The following is a 22,245-nucleotide window of genomic DNA, read 5'->3' as shown; positions in this document are numbered from 1 at the left end:
AAATACTTTCCTATGAACCAGAAGTTGTCTTCACTGATAGCACATGCTATATTTCTATAAAATCATTATTTGTTTCTCATTTCCATTATAGACAGGATACTGCCACAAGAGGCATATTCAGAAAACTACGCCTACACTGGTGCATTCATATGTGATTACTATTATGATTTTGATTATGATTGCTATTGTTGCTAAAGGCAGTCCTCGAGTTGGTAGGAAGGTAAAAATTATGCACAATGCCTCCACCTTTTTCCTGTTAATGTAGATATTTTCTTACAGTATCTTCTGTTTGCCTAATGTATATCCCTGTGGCTCCTGAATTTGTTGTGTGTGTAAACAAAATTCAATCTGTGGTTAATTATCTCTGCTCAGCCACATACCTTATTCCTTGACCATGGACAAAGCTTTTGAGAACCTCATTTCTTAGTTTCCTTTTTAGGGAATGAATAAATGACCTCTACTACAATATTTACAAAATTAGTAACAAGAATATAGTATTATGAAATAGATGATGTGTAAAGATATGATAAAATGTTAAACTAATAAGGATAAGTGAGAGTAGGTTACTATTACACTTGCTTCCCAGCATCCTTGCTTAATTTATGCAATTATTACAAGTATTAAAGAAATTACTTTTGATGACTGTTTTTTGAAGATGAGTGTTTCAAACTTGATTAATGTGCCACGGGCTCATTTACATTTTAAAAAAGCCTTTTAGGGGGTCAAAAATGACAACTCAATTAAAGCTAATTTGGCTTCCTCCCACCTGAATTGCCCGACCTACAAAGCCAAGACTACCATAACCCCCAAAGGAGCATTCCTTCCATCATAGTGAAAGAACTCTGATGAGGCTACACTGGGAGAGCAACAGCTGGTGGCCTTAGAGTGGCTCATTAATCTGTGACGCAGTTGGCAGAAGTAAGTGGGCGCTCCTGAGGATGTCTTCATTCGGAAAACCAAAACACCCAACAGGTCTGTGAACGTCAGGTGTCAAATACATGTTTATGATAATCACATGCTGCCTTCCATGAGTCATGCTCCAGAATGTTCCTCCTTTTCATTTGGTTTGTTTTTATTTATTTATTCACTTATTTAGGGTTTTTCTGAAACAGGGTCTTGCCACGTAGCCCAACTTGTGTAGAACATGTCTGTCTCCTGGGTCCTAGGGTTGCAGGCAATCCTGTTCAAAGTGCTGGGAATCAGTGGCTCTAAGTGCTCAGCCACAGGGCATCTATATCATGGCCCTCAGACGCACATGGGGAAGAAAGAATGTAAGAGCCATGAGGTAAAGGGGAGTTCTGTGAAACGCTGTCCTCTGGAGATTGCACAGCTACTGCACTCACCTACACAAGACCTGCATAAGATCAAGCCAGTTAAAATTTCCACCATGGAAGGGAGAGGGTTCACAAAGTCACACCCAGAGCTGAGGGACTATTGGCAGCTGGTGGCTGATGAAGGAGACTCACTTTTCTTCAGGAGTGTGTCCACTGGTAGGTTCTCCATGCTCTAGTACATGACCTCATACCCATGTGTTTATGGATTGGACTAACCTGACTCACTGGGTTAAGATCAATCAAAATGGAAGACATGAAATTGGGAAGGGGATGAGATGGGGAGATCTGGGGAGGGTTTAGGAGAGGAGCAGATATGATCAAGATACACTCGGATACATGTATGAAATTTTCAAAAACTAAATGTTAGGTTATTTAGAATCCCCTTTCCTCTTAAACCATCTACTTTCCATGGAGGTTCTTTTCCTAATCTCCAGGGTACTTTTTAAGACACTCAGTGAGACATAATGCTTCATAATATGCAAATAAATGTTTTACAACTTCTAGTCATTGCCCGTGCCTCTAGATATTTATTTATTTATTTATTTATTTATTTATTTATTTATTTATTTATTTATTTGGTTTTTTGAGACAGGGTTTCTCTATGTAGCTTTGTGCCTTTCCTGGAACTCACTTGGTAGCCCAGGCTGGCCTCGAACTCACAGAGATCTGCCTGCCTCTGTCTCCCGAGTGCTGGGATTAAAGGCATGTGTCACCACCACCCGGTGATCTTCGTTTATTATCATGGCTTAAAAGACAAAGCCAAGTGCTGCCTACATTGTTGTCTTTACACCAATGTCTGGATACCAGGTGGACATTGCTTTAGAAACAGCAAGTGTAAGAGGGTTTGTTTCAACTTCGCTGTCCAGACTGAACCACTTGATTCATACTTCCTACTCTGATGAAACTAATGATGATAGATTAATTTGGTCTTGAGGCTTTAAGAGCAAAAAATACATTTTAAATGTCACACCAATAGTTATTTGTAAATCAAAGCTCATGCCTGTTTCAGTGTGGTGACTGTCTTGGCAGTCATTAGTAATAGCTGCTATTTTGTATATGGATATCGGAGTACAGCCATTTGTCTTTATGAAATCTGAAAGCATTTTCATGAATATTTATGAGAAAGTAGTCTTGAGAGGCCATGATGTTAGAGCTGGGGTACTTCATTTGGTCTATATTATAAAACCTTATGATTTCATTCTTTTTGCAAGAATATGAACAGTGATTTGCAGCATTTTTAATTCTGAATTCAGGATGCTCTTCCAATGGAGGCATTGGGTTCAGGACCTGCAGCTGGCATATGCCTCAGGGGTCCTGACATCATGACCTGTATAATGTCTTTCTAAGTGCTGTGTATCGAGGATTAGATGATAACATTTCACCAAGAAACTCACACAAGTGATTAAATGGTAAAAATATTCTGGAAGTCAATGAACAAATACCCAAGGAGAACACTGCTGACCACAATTGGAGTAAGCAACATGCACTCCTCACAGTCAAGGGCAAAGACTGGAAATCAGTACAGATTCCCTGTGCTATCTTTGATTACCTAAATGCAAATGTGTGAAAGTTTACTTTACTTGTTCATTATGCAAGAGGTGTGTGTGTGTGTGTGTGTGTGTGTGTGTGTGTGTGTGTGTGTATGTTAAATCCTCTAGACAAAAACATCTTTTTAATTATAAGTAATTGTAGATCACTTTTCTCACCTTATCTCTTCTGATAAGACTTTTAATGTGTGTAAAGAACTGTTAGAAATGTTCAACATCTTTAGCCATCAGGGAAATGCAAATCAAAACAATTCTGAGATTCCATCTTACACCTGTCAGAATGGCTAAGATCAAAAGCAACTGGAATCTGGGGGCATCTCTGGGATGAGCTAGAAACCTAGTGCAATGGAAACTCCCAGGAATCTATGAGGATGATCCCAGATAAGACTCCTAGAAATGGGGGATAGGGAACCTGAACTGGCCATCTCCTATAAATAGGCAAAACCTCCATTGGGGGGTTTGGAATCCCAACCCAGCCACAAAACCTTTGACTTACAATTTGCCCTGCCTACAAGATGTGCTGATATAAAGGTGGTGCAGAAATTATGGGGGTAACCATCCAATGACTGATCTAGCTTGGGACACATAGCATGAGAAGGAACTCAGCCCTGACACTTCCTGGATTCACAGGACCCAGAGGCTGGACAGCCCAGAGACCTAGGATAGAACCAAACATGACTGCTATTTTTAAAAAAAAAAAAAAAAGTAAATGAAATGATCCCTGATGATATTCTACTATACTCATAGATTGTTACCTAGCCCAGTTGTCATCAGAGAGGCTTCACCCAGCAACTGATGGAAACAGATACAGAGACCCACAGCCAAACAGCCAGGCAGAGCTGGATGAATCTTTCAGAAGAGGGGGAGGAAAGATTGTGGGAGCTAGAGGGGTCAAGGAAACCACAAGAAAAGCCACAGAACCAACAAACCTGGGCTCATAGGGGTTCGCTAAGACTGAACCACCAACCAGAGAGCTTGCATGGGACATGCCTAGGCTCTCTGCACATATGTTACAGTTGTGTAGCTTAGTCTTCTTGTGGGGCTCCTAACAGTGGGTGCAGGGGACTGTCTCTGACTCTGTTACCTGCTCTTGGGACCCTTTCCTCCTACTGGGTTGCCTCAGCTAGACTTGATAGGAGAGGAGGTGCCTAGTCTCACTGCAACTTGATAGACCATGGCTGGCTGATATCCATGGGAGGCCTGCCCTTTTCTGAAGAGACTGGAAGGGGAGTGGATGAGGGGGGAAAGGGGAGTTTGGGGGAGGGGCTGGGAAAAGAGGAGGGAGGGAGGTGAAAATGTGACTGGGCTTGGAAATAATTAATTAATTTTTAAAAAGAGCTGTTAATTGCTATGGTGATGGGAAAAACAGGAGAAAATGTTTAAAATGTTTTAATAGATTGCTGGTGTATAACCTCCTTATCCAGATCATTCTATTGGCCCCTCAAAACCTCCCATGGTCTATGTGATTTTTCCATCTTTTCTTACTGTTGTGTTTCAAATATAGACAATTGTAAAAAAAAAAAAAAAAAGATACTGCCTTAACAGAAAGAAGAAAGTCACCAAGATGGAAATGCTTAATGTTATTTCATTACCCATTTGTTATTACATACATATATAATGTCATTACATTATTTACAAGGAGTTCAAAATATAAGTGATATATTTACCTAGTGGGAACTATAAATAGTTGACATAGTATTATGGTGGGGTTAATCACCTGAGCTCAGCGATCACCCCTCAAGAAGCCAGAAATAAGCCCACAAAGATAGAATAAATTGATTCAGCAAGGCAGTTAAGAGCACACATTATGGAAAGAATGGCATTCTTCAACAAATGGTACTGGGGGAGAAATGAAATCTGACTTTATCTTACAGAATATCCAAAAAATCAACACAGTAGGTACGTGCATAAACATAAGATCCAGAATTATAAAACTGTTAGAAGAAAACAGAAAAGAAAAGCAAGCTGCATGCCCTCAGTCTTAGCAATGATTTTCTGAGTATGATTCCCCAAAACACAGGCAATAAAGCAAAACCAGCAAATGAAAGCAAGGCAAATGAAAAGGCATCCATACCAGAAAGGAAATAGTGAAAAAGGCAATTCACAGAGCAGCAGAGAAATATTTCCAAATCATATGCAAGGGATGCTAATGGTTTAATGTCCAAATATGTAAGAAATTCCTACAGTATAAATGGCAAATAATCCATATAATTTGGCTTTTTTTCAGGTCAAAGAACTTGAATAATGATTCTCTGAAAAAGATGTACAAGTGATAACAAATAGATGAGAAGATACTCAACATCACTAATCTCTAGGAAAACATGATGCTCAGAAAATTTTAGAGTATTTGCTGCAGGGAAAGATTAATGAAGGCAGAAAGTGAATGTGTCCTTTTTACTTTTAACTTTGGCTAGTTTTCTTTTGCACTTGCCCATCAACTTGGTGGCTAAAAACAACACTGTCTGATCAGTTTACAGTTTTGTGGGTCAAAAGTCTGGACATGGTGTGAACAAGTTCTCCGCAATTCACACTGGGTGAAAGTCAGAGGGTTTTGACCAAGCTGTGGCTCACATACAAATGGGTTCCTCTTCCAAGTACACCATTGGCTTTAATAATAGATCTTTTCATATGGGAGAGACAAAGATCCTTGCTAGCTGTCAATTAAGTCTACTCTGATCTTCTAGACAGCACTTGCTCTCCTGGTCACATACCCTTCATCTTCAAACCAGAACATTAACTCCTTCTTGTACTTTTGAAATCCCAGGAATTTTTCTTTTTCAAATGGCTTGTTTGGTTTTCTTAGGCCCATCAGGCATGTGTAATTTTGTCATCTAAATTAAGGCAATCATGGGAATAATATCTTAGGCTAGAGATGATGAGAATCCACCAAATTTCTGTCCCTCAGAAAGTCTTTTGGTATTATTTATGATGCTTGGTATATATTTATGGCATATTGTATATATTCATGACACTGATAACAAAAATTAATCAAAAAAAGAAATCAAAAGAAAATTAATTAGACATATCAAAAATTCATATTATAAAAATGCTATGAGAGCCAATTATCCCTGGATACCAGATGCCACAGAGTAGATGGTTTTACTCCAGAACAATATCCCTCTCAGTGACTAACAAATCATTTGTTTAATTTCTTTTAATAGAATCCACCTTTGTTGGCTTGGTCAGAATCTCTGCCTCTTAGGTAAGGAGGTTGGAGAAAGGACTAGTTCCTCATTAATTGGCACGAAAAGTCAAAAAGTTTTAAATGATCTTGCTAGAAAAAATTAATGCTCAGTTTTACCTGGCCGTGGACCCTGTGAGCTATAGTAATAACCTTCCTGGCAAGACATAACCACTGATACAATAGTGGTGGGACTGGCCTGCGGTAACCAACCACTTTTGATTAGATTTAAGGTCCCTCTGCTAGATGAAACCCAAACCTGACACCATTATCAGGCCCAAGAACCTGTGGCTAGACAGGTCACAAGCCTCAAGAGAGAAACTGCTATCATTATTCTGCTAAATGTACATAGTGTTAAAATGACTCCTAATGACCTGTGGCTATACCCATTGATGAGTGCATCTCTCAGTTCTCATCAGATAAGAGTTTTTGTTGTTTTGTTTTTGATTGCAGTAGATAGAAATTAATATGAAGACCCACAGCTGGTTAAAGTGAAGAGAATAAAGGACTACAGAATGTTCAGCTCTAAATGGAATGTCTGTATCACACATCCTCCTCCCAAATGAAGGCTGAGGAATTGTTATGGAAGAAGGGCCAGAAAGATTGTAAGAGCAAGAAGCAATGAATGACTTCAAGGGAGCACCGTTTTTAGACCATAACAGAGCAAGTTTACACACGAACTCAATGGTTGTAGCCACATGCACAAGACCTGCACAGGCTCAAGTCAGACTAAATCTCAGAATGGAAAGGGGAGCTAGGCTCAACATCCCACACCTAGCTTAGAAGCTATGGGCAACTGATAACTACTGAGAGATATAGAATCAGTTTTCTTAAAGGGTGTGGCCCCTGGTAGGTCAACCATACTCCAGTGAATGACCACACAGTCAAAAGTGTGTGGGTAACACAAACTAGACTTGGTGGATTTAAAACACAAATAGAGGATACAAAGATGGGTGGATAGGAAAGGAGGTAGATCTGGGAAGAGTTGGAAAATGGGGTGAATAAGATCAAAATAGATTATATGAAATTCTTATAGAATTAATAATCATTATTGACTAAAATTTTTAATTATCTAATTAATAAATGAAGTTGTAGAATCTTAAAATGGGAAGTTATGGCTGAAATGATGATGACAAGGGTTCTCACTGGAGACAGTCACGGTGATAAGATCAAGTGTGATCATGACCATGAAATGCAGTCATAGATGCAGCTCACTGAGGTCAAGGAAGTCAAGAGTAGGTCATTGATTCAACCATCAAAGCTAGGAAAGAACATATAGAGGAAAGGAGGGTACAATAGGAGACAGGGAAGAGAGGTGTGTGTGTGTGTGTGTGTGTGTGTGTGTGTGTGTGTGTGTAAAAGGAAGATGAGCATCATCGGTGCTTTCGTTCACATTCTTTCAACTCTGAGGTAGGAAATGCACCAAGGTATCCTTTATAATCTTACAAATGAAAACACAATGGTAGAGACCTTAAATAATCTCACTAAGTATTTATTACTGATGGGCTGATGGGCACTTTTGCTTGAAAAACTCCATTTTTATGTGGGATGGCTTTTTGTCCCAAATAAGAACACAAGCAAAGGAGGAAAAGGGAAGATTCCTTTCCAAAAACACAAGAAAAACAAACCATTCTCACAAAAAATATTGAGACCCAGGAGTTTGTCTTCTAATTGGAAGTCATCTCCATTCACGCTTTTCTAATGAGGTGCAATAGTGGCGGGCCTGAAATAACTGTGGTAATGAGACAACTCCCATTAATCTACTTATGAAAGAGTCTGTTCATTAATTAGGCTGGACAGCACAAAAGCAGAAACAGTGACACTCCTGTCTCAGAGTGTCAGCCAGAGTCTAATTAGAAAATGAGGGGCCTGAAAGGACTCAAATATTTCCGCTGACATTGACACTGGCCCAAAGCACTGAGATATGATCGTAAATCATTTCACCGGGAGACAGTTTCACAGGGTGCTGGATAGGTGGCGGACTATACATCAAGGTCACTGTCAACTTTCCAACAGCCTCCCTCAAAGAGTGGGAAATAAAGAAGGCTGTGTCACTTGTCTCTGTTCCCCCACACACACACCTCTCATCTGTCTTTCCTAGAGATGTGTATAATCCATATAGGTTGTGGGTTATAGTCTGGTTGCTTACATTTGTTGGTTTGTTTTTGTTTGCTTGTTTGTTTGTTTGTTTTTTGAGACAGGGTTTCTCTGTGTAGTTTTGGTGCCTGCCCTGGAACTCACTCTGTAGACCAGGCTGGCCTCGAACTCACAGAGATCTACCTGGCTCTGCCTCTCAAGAGCTGGGATTAAAGGCGTGCACCACCGCCGCCCCGAGCTTGCTTACATTTTTTTTTTTTTTTTTTGGTTTTTCGAGACAGGGTTTCTCTGTGTAGCTTTGCACCTTTCCTGGAACTCACTTGGTAGCCCAGGCTGGCCTTGAACTCACAAAGATCCGCCTGCCTCTGCCTCCCAAGTGCTGGGATTAAAGGCGTGCGCCACCACCGCCCGGCTCTTGCTTACATTTTTAACTTACATATGAGTCATTCCTTCTAATAGAGTTGGTTAGATAATTGCTATATGCTTTTTCCTTGCCCACTACACAAGAAAAGCTCATCAATGACATTTCATTCTCTTAGAACTTTGAGAGAGAGAGAGAGAGAAAGCCTCCTCAGAGGCAGGGAGTAACTGTAGGGGTTACTATACTGAGACCCACTGAGTCCAGTCATATTTCATACTAAAACTCAGAGGAAATATCATTTCAGTATAACCACTTCTCTAAATGTTTCCTTTAATTTCTTTTCTTGTAAATGGTCTCCTTAATATGACATTGCTTTTCTGTTCTCTGTTTTTGTAACATATTGCTTCACACTCCCTTCTCAACACTGTTTATTACAGCACTTTTCTTTGGTCAGTCTCTCAGTCTCAGATTTTTACTGGAAACCCCATGGTGATAAGCCAGCATTCTAACTCAGATCCCACTAAGAGTTTGTAATTGGCTTAGGTAGATGCTCTGGAAAGGAAAGGAGTTATGCCACAAAAATCTTGCTATTCCCAAAGAAATACTGCACCTGAAGTAGCTAATATACAAGATGAATATTTACTGAGTGTCTAAAATAATTAAATTGAGGTTCCCATTCCTTGACATATAACTGAAATTCAACTACCTAGAAGAATAAAATATCTACTGACAGTCATTCTCTTTCCTTCTTTCCTTCCTTCCTTTCTTCCTGCCTGCCTATCTGCTTGCTTGCTTGCTTTTTCTTTCTTTTTGGATTTTGAGACAGGGTCTTTCCCCAAAACTCTCCATCTAGCCTTGAACTTCTCACCTTGAACTTCTTAACTCCATCTCCTGAACACTGGGACTTCAGACTTGTACTTCCATGTCCAATCTATTTTGTGCTAATGATTAAACTTTCTTTTATTTAAATAACATTTTTTCATTTATTTTACATACCTACCACAGTTTCCGCTCCTTCCTCTCCTGCTAGTTTCCCACCCCAGTAACCCTCACCCCACCCCATCCCACCTCACGTCCCAACTACCCCCTCCCCTTCCATTCTTCCTCCATCTCCATCCAGAAAGGGGGAGACCCCTCATGGGCTTGAACAAAGCATGGCACATCAAGTTGACATTGGATCGAGCTCCTTTTGCATCAAGGCTGGAGAGATAAACTAGCATGGAGAACAGGTTCCCAAAAGCCAGGTAAGCACCAGGGACAGGTCCTGATCTCACTGCTGAGAGCCTTACAAAGAGACCAACCTACACACCAGTCACACACATGCAGAGGACCTAGGTGAGGCCCACAGAGGCACTCTAACTGTTGGGCTAGTGTTCATAAGCTCCCACAAACTCAGGCCAGGTGTGTCTGTGGTGATTAAATTTAGGGTCTTGTGTGACCAAGGCAAGCACATTATCAGATCTCTAGTTATCATTTTCTACCATTACCCTGGGCTCAGCTTCTTCTTCTTCACCTAAAAAGCTGGATGCTGTCTGTTGTGGGCAGTGGCCAGAGAAGAGAAGGAACAGGGTAGGGAAGGAAGAAGACTGTGACTGTCAAGATGCGACAATCAATGCTGAGGAATTGTTCAGAAAAGAAGTAAAAGAGAGCAAGCAGCAGGTGGGGCTCATAGACGAGTGGTAGGGTACTTGCTCAGCATGTGTGCAGACGTAGGTCTGATCCCAAGAACAGAGAGAAAAAAAGACAGAGACCTAGACCACGTGAAGCAAAAACTGCTAACAGCAATATTTTAGATTAAAAAAAAATGTAGTTAGGGTAGGTGACACAATCCTTTAAACACAGCATTGGGGAATCTGAGACAGGTGGATCTCTGTGAGTATGATACCAGTTTAGTAAACATGTTGAATTCCAGGCAATCCAGACGTGTCTCAAAAACACAAAAATAAATCTTGGTAAAGGTTAAAATGTTAGATATTATTTTGAAGTTTTAAAAGTTGTAATTGATAATTTACCTTTCCTGTCCTTAAATTCATAGAAAAAAAATGTAGCTTGATGATGATTATTTATTGATTTATATTCTTGGACTTGCCATATATTTGTAGGTGGGCAGTGTTAGAGCCACAGGAAGCCATATAATGACATCTGTCTACCATTGAGTTAAAATGATATTTAGAGGATCATAACACTAGACAACAATGTGTTGATTGCAACTCTAACGCATTACCAATGGGGAATTGAAATTATTAAGTAAATAATTACTCATTAATGTTGTGGATATCATTATGTATAAATAAAACACTGATTGGCCAGTGGCCAGGAAGGAAATATAGGCGGGACAAGGAGAGAGGAGAATTCTGGGAAGTGAAAGGCTGAATCAGGAAGACACTGCCAGCCACCACCATGACAAACAACATGTAAAGATGCTAGTAAGCCATGAGCCACATGGCAAGATATAGATTTATAGAAATGGGTTAATTTAAGATATAAGAACAGTTAACAAGAAGCCTGCCAAGGCCATACAGTTTGTAAATAATATAAGCGTCTGTGTGTTTATTTTATAAGTGGGCTGTTGAAAAAAAAAAAGAAAAAAATAGAGAGACAAAATCAAATACAAAAACACAGCAAATAGCAGACAAAAATCAAATCGCACTAGTAATTACTTGAATGATAATGGATTAAATAATAAAATCAAAATGAAAATAGATAAACCTTTCAAAATATTGCCTATAAAAGACATGCTGTGGTGGTATTCTAATTGTACTAAAATGTGATTTTAATTGTATGTTAATAAACAAAGTTGCCCAGGGGTCAGAGCTATTAGAGCCATACACAGAGTGTGGCGGTGGTGGCCCACACCTTTAATCCTATAGATCTCTGTGTGTTCAGGGATACAGCCAGCATTGGAGACATATGCCTTTAAGACCTGGGGGACTGTACATACAGACAGTGACGAGGCAGTCATGTGTTTGGGTTTACAACCAATGAGAAGGCAGAACAAAAGACTATGAAAAGACAGACAGACAGGAAATAGGTCTCTTTCGGGAAGCTAGGAGCTCGCAGGAGGAAGGGTAAGATTTTAGCTCTGACCTCTGACCTCTCAGCTTTCTCTTTTACATTGGTTCTGTGTTTCTTAATAAGACGGTTGGATACATCTACAACATGCTTTAAATCCAAAGGTACAAATGGTTTGTAAATAATATTTTTAAAAAGTATACACCATAAAAGGATGGCAGTAGCAACTTTAAAGCAAAACTTGTCAATTTAGGAATAGATTTTATAATGATAAAAATTTAACCCATTGAATGTAATAATTATTGAGGAATATATTCATTTAACAGTATGAGTGAAAAATATACAAAGCAAATCTCATAGAATTAAAGAGAAAAATAAACAATTCAAAAGGAGGAGGAGAGGTCCCGGGAATCTTTTAGAGTAGAAAGCATTAAAAAAAAATCTATTTCTTCTTCCAAATAACAATTACAATTAAAAAAATCTAACTGACCCAGCTATCTTAGGACTCTGGTAAAGTGTGAACTATAGCACAAATTCTAATTGGTCTTAATAATTAAAACCTGGAGTCAGATATCGGGGTTAATGCTGAAAGATCAGAGAAGTAAAGAACAACCAAAGTCACCTCTGACCTCCAGGACTTCTCAGGCTGAAGAGGGCTGAGCTCCTGTCTCTGCCCCATCTTATCACTTCCTCTCTCTGCCTCCCAAGTGCTGAGATGAAAGATGTGAGCCTCCCAAGGGCTGAGATTAAAGGTGTGAACCACCACAGCCTGGCCCCCATGGTTTAACTTGTGGCTAGCTCCACCCTCTGATCTCCAGGCAAGTTTTATTTCTTAGAACACAAAGTGTCACACAACACTCTGGGGTCCACTGAAAGCTGAAAACTTCTACAGGAAGGCTTAGTAAATCATGGAGGGAGAGAGAGGCAAAGGCATGGAGGCAGGAGAAGTGGGAGAGAATGATTGGTTGGAAAGGACGTGAGAAAGTGGAACATGTATGTATTATTAGTTAAAATTGCAAAATATAGAAGCTTCTATTAAAAGCAGAACTACTGCATGACCAGTGATTGCTCTTTTTGATATTCAAAAGAATTGAAATCGGGGTTTATTGTTCTAGTGTTTGTTTATAGTAGCCAATAAGTAGACATGGATACCCATTAACAGATGAGTCGAGTTAAAAAAAAAATGTGGATAAACAGAGGTAGTGGGATTTCCATAATTTTGACGTCATTTCCACGTCTGCCAGGGCTGCATAGCAAGACTCTTTCTGAAAGGGCTAAAAAGCAAATAAAGAATATACATATGGTCCATATAAAGGAGAGAAATCCTGTCATAAGCACCATTATGGATAGAAGCTGCAGACAGTACACCAAACAAAAGAAGCTGAGCAGTAGAACAAACTGTAATTCAATTTACTTACATGAAGCTATTCTGTATCCTAAATCGAGTACAATTGTGGTTTACAAGGACTAAAATTATTGAGCATACGTAGCTGTTGATTAGTGTAAACAGGGTTTCAGTTTTGCAAGATAAAAATGTTTTATAGGTAGATGGCATTGAAGGTTCTATGACAGTTTGAAAGTATTTAATAGTACTGACTTGAAAAATGGTAATGCAACATCAACTCAGGTCTGTTGCCTTTTTTAATTTGGGGAATTTGTTTTGTCATTTAGTTGTATGAGTGGTTTATAAATTTTTGGTGTTAACCATTATTAGACATACAATTTGCAAGTATTTCTTTACCAACCTCATTCTGTTTATTATTCCTTTTGCTTTGCATAAGTTCTTACATTTGATGATGAGAAGTTATTTTTCTTTGTTACCTGAGATTTTGGTGAGGTTCCAAAATATAATTACCAACTCCAACATCAACGAATTCCCCTTACGCTGTTTTCTAGTTTATGCTTCTAATGCTACTGTGTTAGTTAGTTAGTTAGTTAGTTAGTTAGTTAGTTAGTTAGTTAGTTTTTTCCAGACAGGGTTTCTCTGTGTAGTTTGGTGCCTGTCCTGGATCTCACTCTGCAGACCAGGCTGGCCTCGAACTCACAGAGATCCACCTGGCTCTACCTCTTGAGTGCTGGGATTAAAGGTGTGCGGCTTAATGCTGCTGTTTTAAATCAAGTCATTTTAGGTTTGTTTTTAATGTATATTTTTAAGATGAAATTTCATTTTTCTTATATGCAAATCTCATCTTGCTCAGTACCATTACTGAAGAAGCTCTTCTCTCTCCTTTCTGTCTCCACTGTGTGCTTGTCAAGTTAGCTGACCATGTAAGTTCAGACTCACTTCTGGGCATGTATCCCACCTTACCATTCCATGTCTACTGTGTGCCAGTACTATACCAAACTATAGTTTTGTAATACAATTTTCTGTCAGGAAGCGTGAAGGCTACCATTTCTATTCTCTTTCTCAGAATTTCTTCATCTACAGACATTTTTAACACTATTATTTTTTCTGATGCTTGAGCACAGGCTATTTTTCCATCCACATGTATCTGTTGCAACTTCCTGAACCAATATTTTATAATTTCCAGTGCACCACAGCCTTTCAATGGATAGGTCTTTCTTTTGTGTGCTACACAGCCAAAAAAATGATTTGATGAGTCTATGTGATATGATTGCTCTTTTTTCTCTTGGCTTGTCCCATAATGTCATATAGTATATCCTAAATATTAAAAAAAAATTGCTCTTTGAATAAAAAGTTGTTGGGGTTGGAGAGATTACTTGGAAATCAAGAACACTTGTTGATCTTGCAGAGGACTAGAATTTGATTCCCAGCCCCCACATGGCAGCTCATGTATAACTGTAACCCAGGCTCCAGGGGACTTGATGATCCCTCGCGGCTTCTGAAGGCTCTAGGCTTACATGTGGTACACAGACATGCAAGGAGAGCATCCAAACACATAAAATGAAAATAATAATAGTTTTTGCTGTAAGTGGGCTGGAGAGATAATTATTCAGTTTGTAAAGGGCTTGTTATGAAAGTGTGAAATCATGATTCAAGTTGGATATGAAGATGCATGTCTGTAATCCCACACTCCTCAGGGGAAGTGGAGTCAGGAAGATTCCCAGAACTCATGGGCTAGCCTTCCTGTCTGAATCACAGGTCCCAGTGAAAGAGGAATGAAGGTCAGGTTGGTCTCTGACCTTCACATTCACACAGACACACATGCAAATCAATGGTTATGTAGGGCTGGTTGGGGAATGGGCAGGATAGAGAATGGCTACTTAATGGATATGAACATATTTTATAGTGATAAAGTGTTCTGAAAACCATTTAATCATAAACTCTGGAATTATAAATTTCACCATATGTGGATTGTACCTCAACTTTAAAGTAATCATGTCTTTATAAACAAACATCACTAATTAAATTTTGGATGTTTAAAATTGCTGCACAGAGCCATGCATGGCTATACTGAAATGCTAGTATGTTCCTCACATTCCATGACCATTCTCTCCTACATTCCCAACATTAGCACTCTTGAATAAGCAAGCTGGCATTCCAAGAGGTGTAGTGGGTAGCCATTCCAGCTTTGATCTGGAGGTTCCAACCCCCATTGAGGCTTTGGTAACTGTCACGCCTACAAGGTGGGGCCAAGAGAGGGCCCTGAAGACCCGAGATCTGGATGAGCCACCCACTCTTGTTTCCTGGACCCTGGATACTAGAGGTAGACCAAGCAGAGTTCTCTAGAGAACACTGCCGGACTGCACTACGTCTTCCCCAGACCCTGTAACCTACCTATCCCTTCATTTGTAAGTTATGCCACTAATAAGCCTCCCTTTTAACTATGTGGAGTGGCCTTAATAATTTCACCAATAAAGAGGTAAGCTGCCCCACATCACATCATTAACACACGAAAATACACATTTACTCAGCTTTCTGATAAGAGTTTCCTATTGTATGCTACTCCAAAACGTGTGAGGCTACCAAAAAGCAAAGATACTGAGTCCTCTTTAAGATGGTGACCAAAGGTCTGTGATGTGATTTGAGACTTGTGAAGACTGAAGTCGAGAAACTTCAGACAGCAAATAAGTAGCAACTCCAGAGGGGAAAACCATCACCTGCCTGGATTTGCATCTTTTATTCAGGCTGATGGTAGATTAGGAAGAAAGGTGAGATTTGCAGCTCATTCCACAGGAGAAAATAAATGCCTGCTCTGTAAACTCAGTCAAAAGCCCCAGGCAAAGGCCCAAGCCAAAGCCCCAGGCAAAGGCCTATGAAGGAAATGATGACATGGGACCAACCTGCATTCTAAATTTATCTTTATACTTATAGACAAATGGGCTTCCTACTCATCAGAGTATGCAGTAAATATTTACATTAAGTAGCAGTGACTGAAGAGACTCGTGGCTTCTCAAGATGTTTCAAATAAGGTGTGGTCAAATGCTTGTCCCTAAACAGGATGTTTTTGCTGCCCCCTCTAAGGCTCAGGGAGCATTGCAGAGAATGGAATTATTCAGAGTGTAAAAACAAGAAGACAGGGAGAGGGCTATGGAGTGCTATCCTTGGAGCATTACAGACATGCTCTCACAGACACTGCAATGACCTGTACCGGGCCTGCCTAAGACCAAGCCTATTGACAGCCAATCATGAATTGGGGAAGAGACTGAAGGACTCTAACCCTCCATGATAAATTATTGATTTCTAGTGGATTCTGGGGGAAGGCACAGTCATGGTTGTGAAGTTGACTGTGATTCTGCTAGACTCTGAAAAAGAAATAGTTCTAAACCAGTGAGTCAAATGGAGGAGCTAGAGGAAAGAGATGGGAGTACATAGTCATATTTCATTGTATACATAAATAAAATTCTCAAGAATAGAAATAATTTAAACATCACATAAACCCAGTTTTAAATCATTATCACATTTTAAATTTTTAATTAATTTACTTATTTTTATTACTTAAAAGTTTTCATTTATTTTACATCCTGATTGCGGTTTCCCCTCCCTCCTTTTCTCCAACGCCCCCCCCAACCTCCCCTCTACACCCCCATTCACTCCTCCTCAGTCTCTTTTCAGAAAGGGGCAGGCCTCCCACGGGAGTCAACAAAGCAAGCTCCTCCCACTGCATCAAAGCTAGGTGAGGCAACCCAGCATGGGGAATAGGTTCAGAAAAGCCAGTGTAAGTGCCAGAGACAGCTCCTGATCCCACTGCTAGGAGCCCCACAAGCAGACCAAGCTACACAAACACATTTTTTAATGAATTATTAGTAATAGCTGTGTGTTCCTATTTACCAGATGCTATCCATGAAACTGAAGCCTAGCTTACCCCATCACATGATGCTATATGCCAGGCAGAGTCTCCCACAGCCTTGACCATTGAAAAGACCTCATCACCACTGACAACAGTGTTCATCAGAGTGTCCCCCACCTCTTCTCCTCTGTCCTCCCCTCTCTTCTCTCTTTGACCTTGTTGCCTCTTCTGTTACTGCCGGCATTAAAGCAGTAAATTAGTGGAGTTAAATAAATTATTTCCTTAGCAAATAAAAAAAAATTGCTTCCAGTGAAAAGATTCTATGTTTGACATTTCTCAAGGAAACTATGTGGAGATTGTTTTTGTGCGTAATTATCCTAAAGATTTCTTTGGATGTACAAAAGCAGGCAAATCCTAGAAATATTCAATATGTTGACCTCTAGAAACCAGTGCAAATGTTCTGAAAGTTAAAATATTCAATGCTTTGGATTTTTTTTGAAAAACAAATGCCATTTACATGACTTATTAAATAAGACATGCATTCAACAACAAAATTATGAGCATTTAAGTGTGATTCAATATCTCTAAATCCTGCCCCTTTAGAAAATCTTGAGGTAAAATTACATCTGGTGTTGGATAATGCTAGTCCTTAAGAGATGGAATGAACATCTACTAACCCCATGCAGGAAACCAACAATAGACCTAAGTGACAATATTGTCAACGCCCAGTCTGGTGAAGTAATGAATTTGGAGGATCTCTGACAGTAGCATGAACCGCTCAGAAGCAGCTGCATCACCAAAGCCCAGCCCAGCATAGCTTTTTGGAGCCCAGTGCCTATGGTGGGACACCTTGTGCAGCCTTGGCACAGGGGGGAGGGGCTAGGACTCGCCTCAACTGAATGTGCCAGGCTCTGCTGACTCCCTATGGAAGACCTTGCCTTGGAGGAGGTGGGCAGGGGGGTTGGGTTGGGAGGGGGGGAGGCTGGGGGGCAGGAGGAGGGAGGAGAGGGGGATCTGTGGTTGGTATGTAAAATGAATAGGAAATGTCATAATAATAATAATAAAAGAAAACGCATAAAAGCTGGAACCCTGGATCTCTCTGTACAATTTGTAGGCAGTTCAACAGGTTGGAGAATATCCTCTCCTCAACAACCTTTACTGCTATATCCTCAGGGAAGGAATGTGGTAGGTTTTAGGAACTTCCTCAGACATCTGAGTTGTTTAACTTCCTGAGCCTTAATAAACCTTGCTTAGAACTCCTAAGCCTTAAGGAGCCTCTGTGAAGGCTTGCAATGTTTCAATTCAGAGGAAATTGCAACACAGCATCTAGTGAATGGGGAAATGCTTGAAGACTGATGTCTTAGTTAGGGTTTCTATTGCTGCAATGAAACATTGTGACCAATGAGCAACTTGGGGAGGGAAGGGAAGCACTGTCCATCATTGAAGGAAGTCAGGAAAAAAACTCAAACAGGGCAGGATCTTGGAGGCAGGAGCTGACGCAAAAGGCTTGGAGGGTTGTTGTTACTTGCTTGCTCAGCCTGCTTTGATGTAAAACCCAGGACCACCAGCCTAGGGATGGCACCACCCACAGTGGGCTGGGCCCTCCCCCATTAATCACTAATTAAGAAAATGTCTCACAGGCTTGCCTACAGCCCAATCCTACGGAGAAATCTTCTTAACTGAGATTCCCTTCTCTCATATGATGTTAGCTTGTGTCAAGTTGACATAAATCTAGCCAGCACAAGTGAATTTCCCTATGCTCAGCTTTTTTCCAAAATAACATTTGAATATACAGATGCTCTGTGACTTATAATGCTGTTAAGTTCCACTAAATCTATTGTAAGTTGAAAATATCTTAACTTGGAAATGTGTTTACTATAGCTAGTCTGCTAAACATCACAGCCTGTTATTATGCACTTTAAGTATGCTCAGAGGACTTAAATTAGCTTGTGGCTAGACAAAATCATTCATGAAAGTCTGTTTTATACACACACACACACACACACACACACACACACACACAGAGTCCAAATATGCATGCTCTTTGGGAAATAAAAGGGAATCAGTTCAAACTATCTGAATTTTTTTGGTCATATTTTTTAGTCTTTTAGTTGTGTATTGTTATCAGATATACATTAAGTTATTTCCATGTCTCATATGTCAGTATATTTGTTGAGTTAAAATAAAGTTGTCAGCTGGAGAACATTTAACACAAACAGTATCAGAAGTAGAATGACCAAGGACTTCGTAAAACAATCTCTGGGTGAATCAGTGGGGAGAAGAGCTCGCTGGCAGCTGCTGCCTTTGACCTTGACATTCATAGGCAGAAGTCCCAAAGGTGTTCCACTCTTCAAAGTGCTGTGTAGCCAAAGTAAACCATGGCTTTCATTATTAATAAAGTTATTAGTCACACTACAGATATATCTTGGAGAAATGAATTTTTAAGTGGTAAGCCCTGATTCCTACAAACTTTGTGTGTTTATATGATTTAAGAACATAATAGGTCTGTCCCATGGTTATTTCCTTCTAGGCTGAGATGCCAAAAAACAAGGGACACTTTGTCATGTCAACAAAGGAAGCTTTTCTATTTTACCTGCTCACTCTCACTCTCACTGGCAAACTCATCCATCCTGCTCCTGAGGCACCCCGTCACTGTGGTTAGAACCTATTTCTTTGGGATTCCAGTATAGTCTAAAGACCAGCTGAGACATCCTGCCTCCTGTACTAAAAATGACTGAATTCTTGGCCTTTCTGTTGGGAGGTAGACATTGTTGGACTTGCTAGATCACAACCTGTCAGTCACTCTAATATATGTATATTATATATATATTATATATGCATTCCATCAGTTCTGTATCTTTTGAGAGCCCTAAGTCAGAACATATAAGAAATAAGTTTATACAGGGTGAAATAGAAGAGTAAATATAACTTCTCCCCAGGTAGTAATGTCTCTAAATAGTTCATGATTACTAGTTCAGTAAATTAACTGTAAGATTTGTAGAAGACACAAATGTATATACATATGCATCAGAACTAGCTGGAGGAGCAGATTTTTTTGACTTAGTTTTGGAAACTGGATAGTGGTGAATGATAATTGATTTGCGGACGTCATCAGCCTCCAAAAGCTAGGACACAATATAGGAACAGAATGCTTCTGTATACACATAACTCCAAACAAGCCTCACCACCCCCACTTCCAGCCAAACTGTCTCTAAATAGCTTCTAAGTAGCTATTCCAGAGCTACTATTGTCATCTTAGTAACCCCAGAATATAATTTGTCATGTTCTAACATCATGTTCACTGTGAAGGGCTTGCAAAGTACCAATTATACCAGAGAATAGGGGAGAGTCAAGTCTTGTCTCTGATTAACGAATTTTGAAATCCCATCAGAATATTCAGGGACCAAACACAGCTGGAGCTTCAATCTGACCAACATAGAGTTCAAAAATATTTCCTAAATTGGAACCTTTTTTCAGTTTGATGATGTCATACATTGTTCCCCCAGAATTCTCCTCTGTTGTTCTTTTTTCATAGTCTCTTTCCACCTAAATTGTAGAAAATTATCTCTTGGCATTTCTCCACACTTCAAATAATCCTTTTGGAAAATTCTTAACTATTATCATCAGCAGCCTCCATTGCAGCTGCTTGATTTAAGAGAGAGAGAGAGAGAGAGAGAGAGAGAGAGAGAGAGAGAGAGAGAGAGCGCGAGCGAGCTTGAATTTTACCAGTGGAAAACAACAGAGAGGAAATATCAAATTTATAAAAAATATTTGAAATAGTGACATGTAACATTTGTGGGATGTTTCTTATGTGCCAGGTAATAAGCTTAGTATTTTATCCTAGCAGGGGTAAGTTTTTCTAGGAAGAGAGAGATGGGAAAGCATGGGGTGGATCATCCCAACAAGCAACAATGTAACTGCAAGGTTTTAGTGGCTTCAACTCTTACATCACACCTGACCGCACGAGTGATTTCATATTTCTACAGTGCACTGATTTCTATATAGTATTGCAGGCATATGGATGACATATACATGGTCTTGCATATGCATAAAATATATTTGAGAAGATTAAAAGAAAGTGAGCCCTGGTTTACCTGGGGGAAACACGCTGTTATTTTGAGATAGGAGACTAGGTTTGTGTCATTCAATATTTGATCATACATTTTTTTTTCAGAAAAGTAATAATAAAAGAATCTAATGAGATATTTCTAGGAAAGGGAAGGGATTATGCACTGAATAAAATGGGAACAAGCTAAGTATGGGAAGATGTCTAAGGGTGACAGGAAGGGAGTGACTAGGAAGATGACCTATAACTTCTGTCCATACTGAGTTCTCTCTAGGCTTATTTGTGCAAAGAGGGTTGGCTTATGTTTTGTTTTGTTTTTGTTGTTGTTGCTTGTTGGGTTGTTTTTTTTTTCTTTCTGTATAAGTGACTGGAAACCTCATGAACAACCTGGTAAGCAAGTGGTTTCTAAGCAAACTCACTGGATATAGGTCCAGAACGAAGACACAGCTTACAGAGCCAGGAAAAGAGACACAGCAACCAAGTGAGGAGATTCTATCGATTAAGGAAGGGAAGGCAAGGGAAGAATTCTGAACAGGATGAGTAAAAACTAGATTCTAAAGATGACAAAGTATAAAGATGCTGTGCAATTAAAGAGGGGAAGAGCTAGCAACAGAGACATGGTCAACAAGAAATGAAGTTCAATATTTAAGCAAAGGACCAGGATATGGCTTCAGAAAATCAAACAGCATGAAGGCAAAATGCAGTAGAATTAACTGGTAGAAGGGACTTTGGTTCTAAAGGGCCAATTGAGTGTGATTGGGTATATGACTAACCTAGACGGATGGAAAACTTAGGACTCTAAAGAGGTATGCTTCGCATTGACCTGAAACGCATTCCCCTGTGACTGGGAAGACCCAGAGAAAGTTTGAATGTGTGGTTTGATGGAGGCACCAAAGCAGAATGTCAGGTTCTTTCATGCAGCACAAATGAATATAGGATGCTAGGAGGGCTTTTCAAAGAGATGGTGTGTGATGCAGATCGCTTTGAGGAGACATTCAACTGCAAAGAATGTGGCTGACAGAAGAAGCATTTCAACCTGAGCTAATTGTAGATGTGGATACTGGGCTTCTGTTCCAGAGCCTTGAGTCAATTTGCTCAAAATCTGTCTTCTGAAAGATGCTATTTCCATTCAATCCATGAGCTATTTTTCCATACGTATTTTTATCCAAGCCAATCCCCTTCCCCTTCCTCTATGTATGGCATATTAATGTAAATAATTGGGCACTTGTGATATGTGTTTGTTTCATGTTATGATTACTTATATTTGTTTTCTCTCATGAGAGAGACAATAGCCCAGACTAACAATTCTTAGGAGAAATGCCATACAGTGGCTTCAAATTATATAATGAGTATATTATAAATACAACAAAGGGTTAGAATTTGAGTTAATATTCCTCTTTGAAATGCCATATTAAAGAAGTTCCTATAGAACTTGGGTGATCAAGTTGTTCAAAT

This window comes from Peromyscus maniculatus, chromosome 13 (genome assembly GCF_049852395.1).
Source record: "Peromyscus maniculatus bairdii isolate BWxNUB_F1_BW_parent chromosome 13, HU_Pman_BW_mat_3.1, whole genome shotgun sequence".
Lineage (NCBI taxonomy): Eukaryota > Metazoa > Chordata > Mammalia > Rodentia > Cricetidae > Peromyscus > Peromyscus maniculatus.
This window is presented reverse-complemented; position numbering follows the sequence as displayed.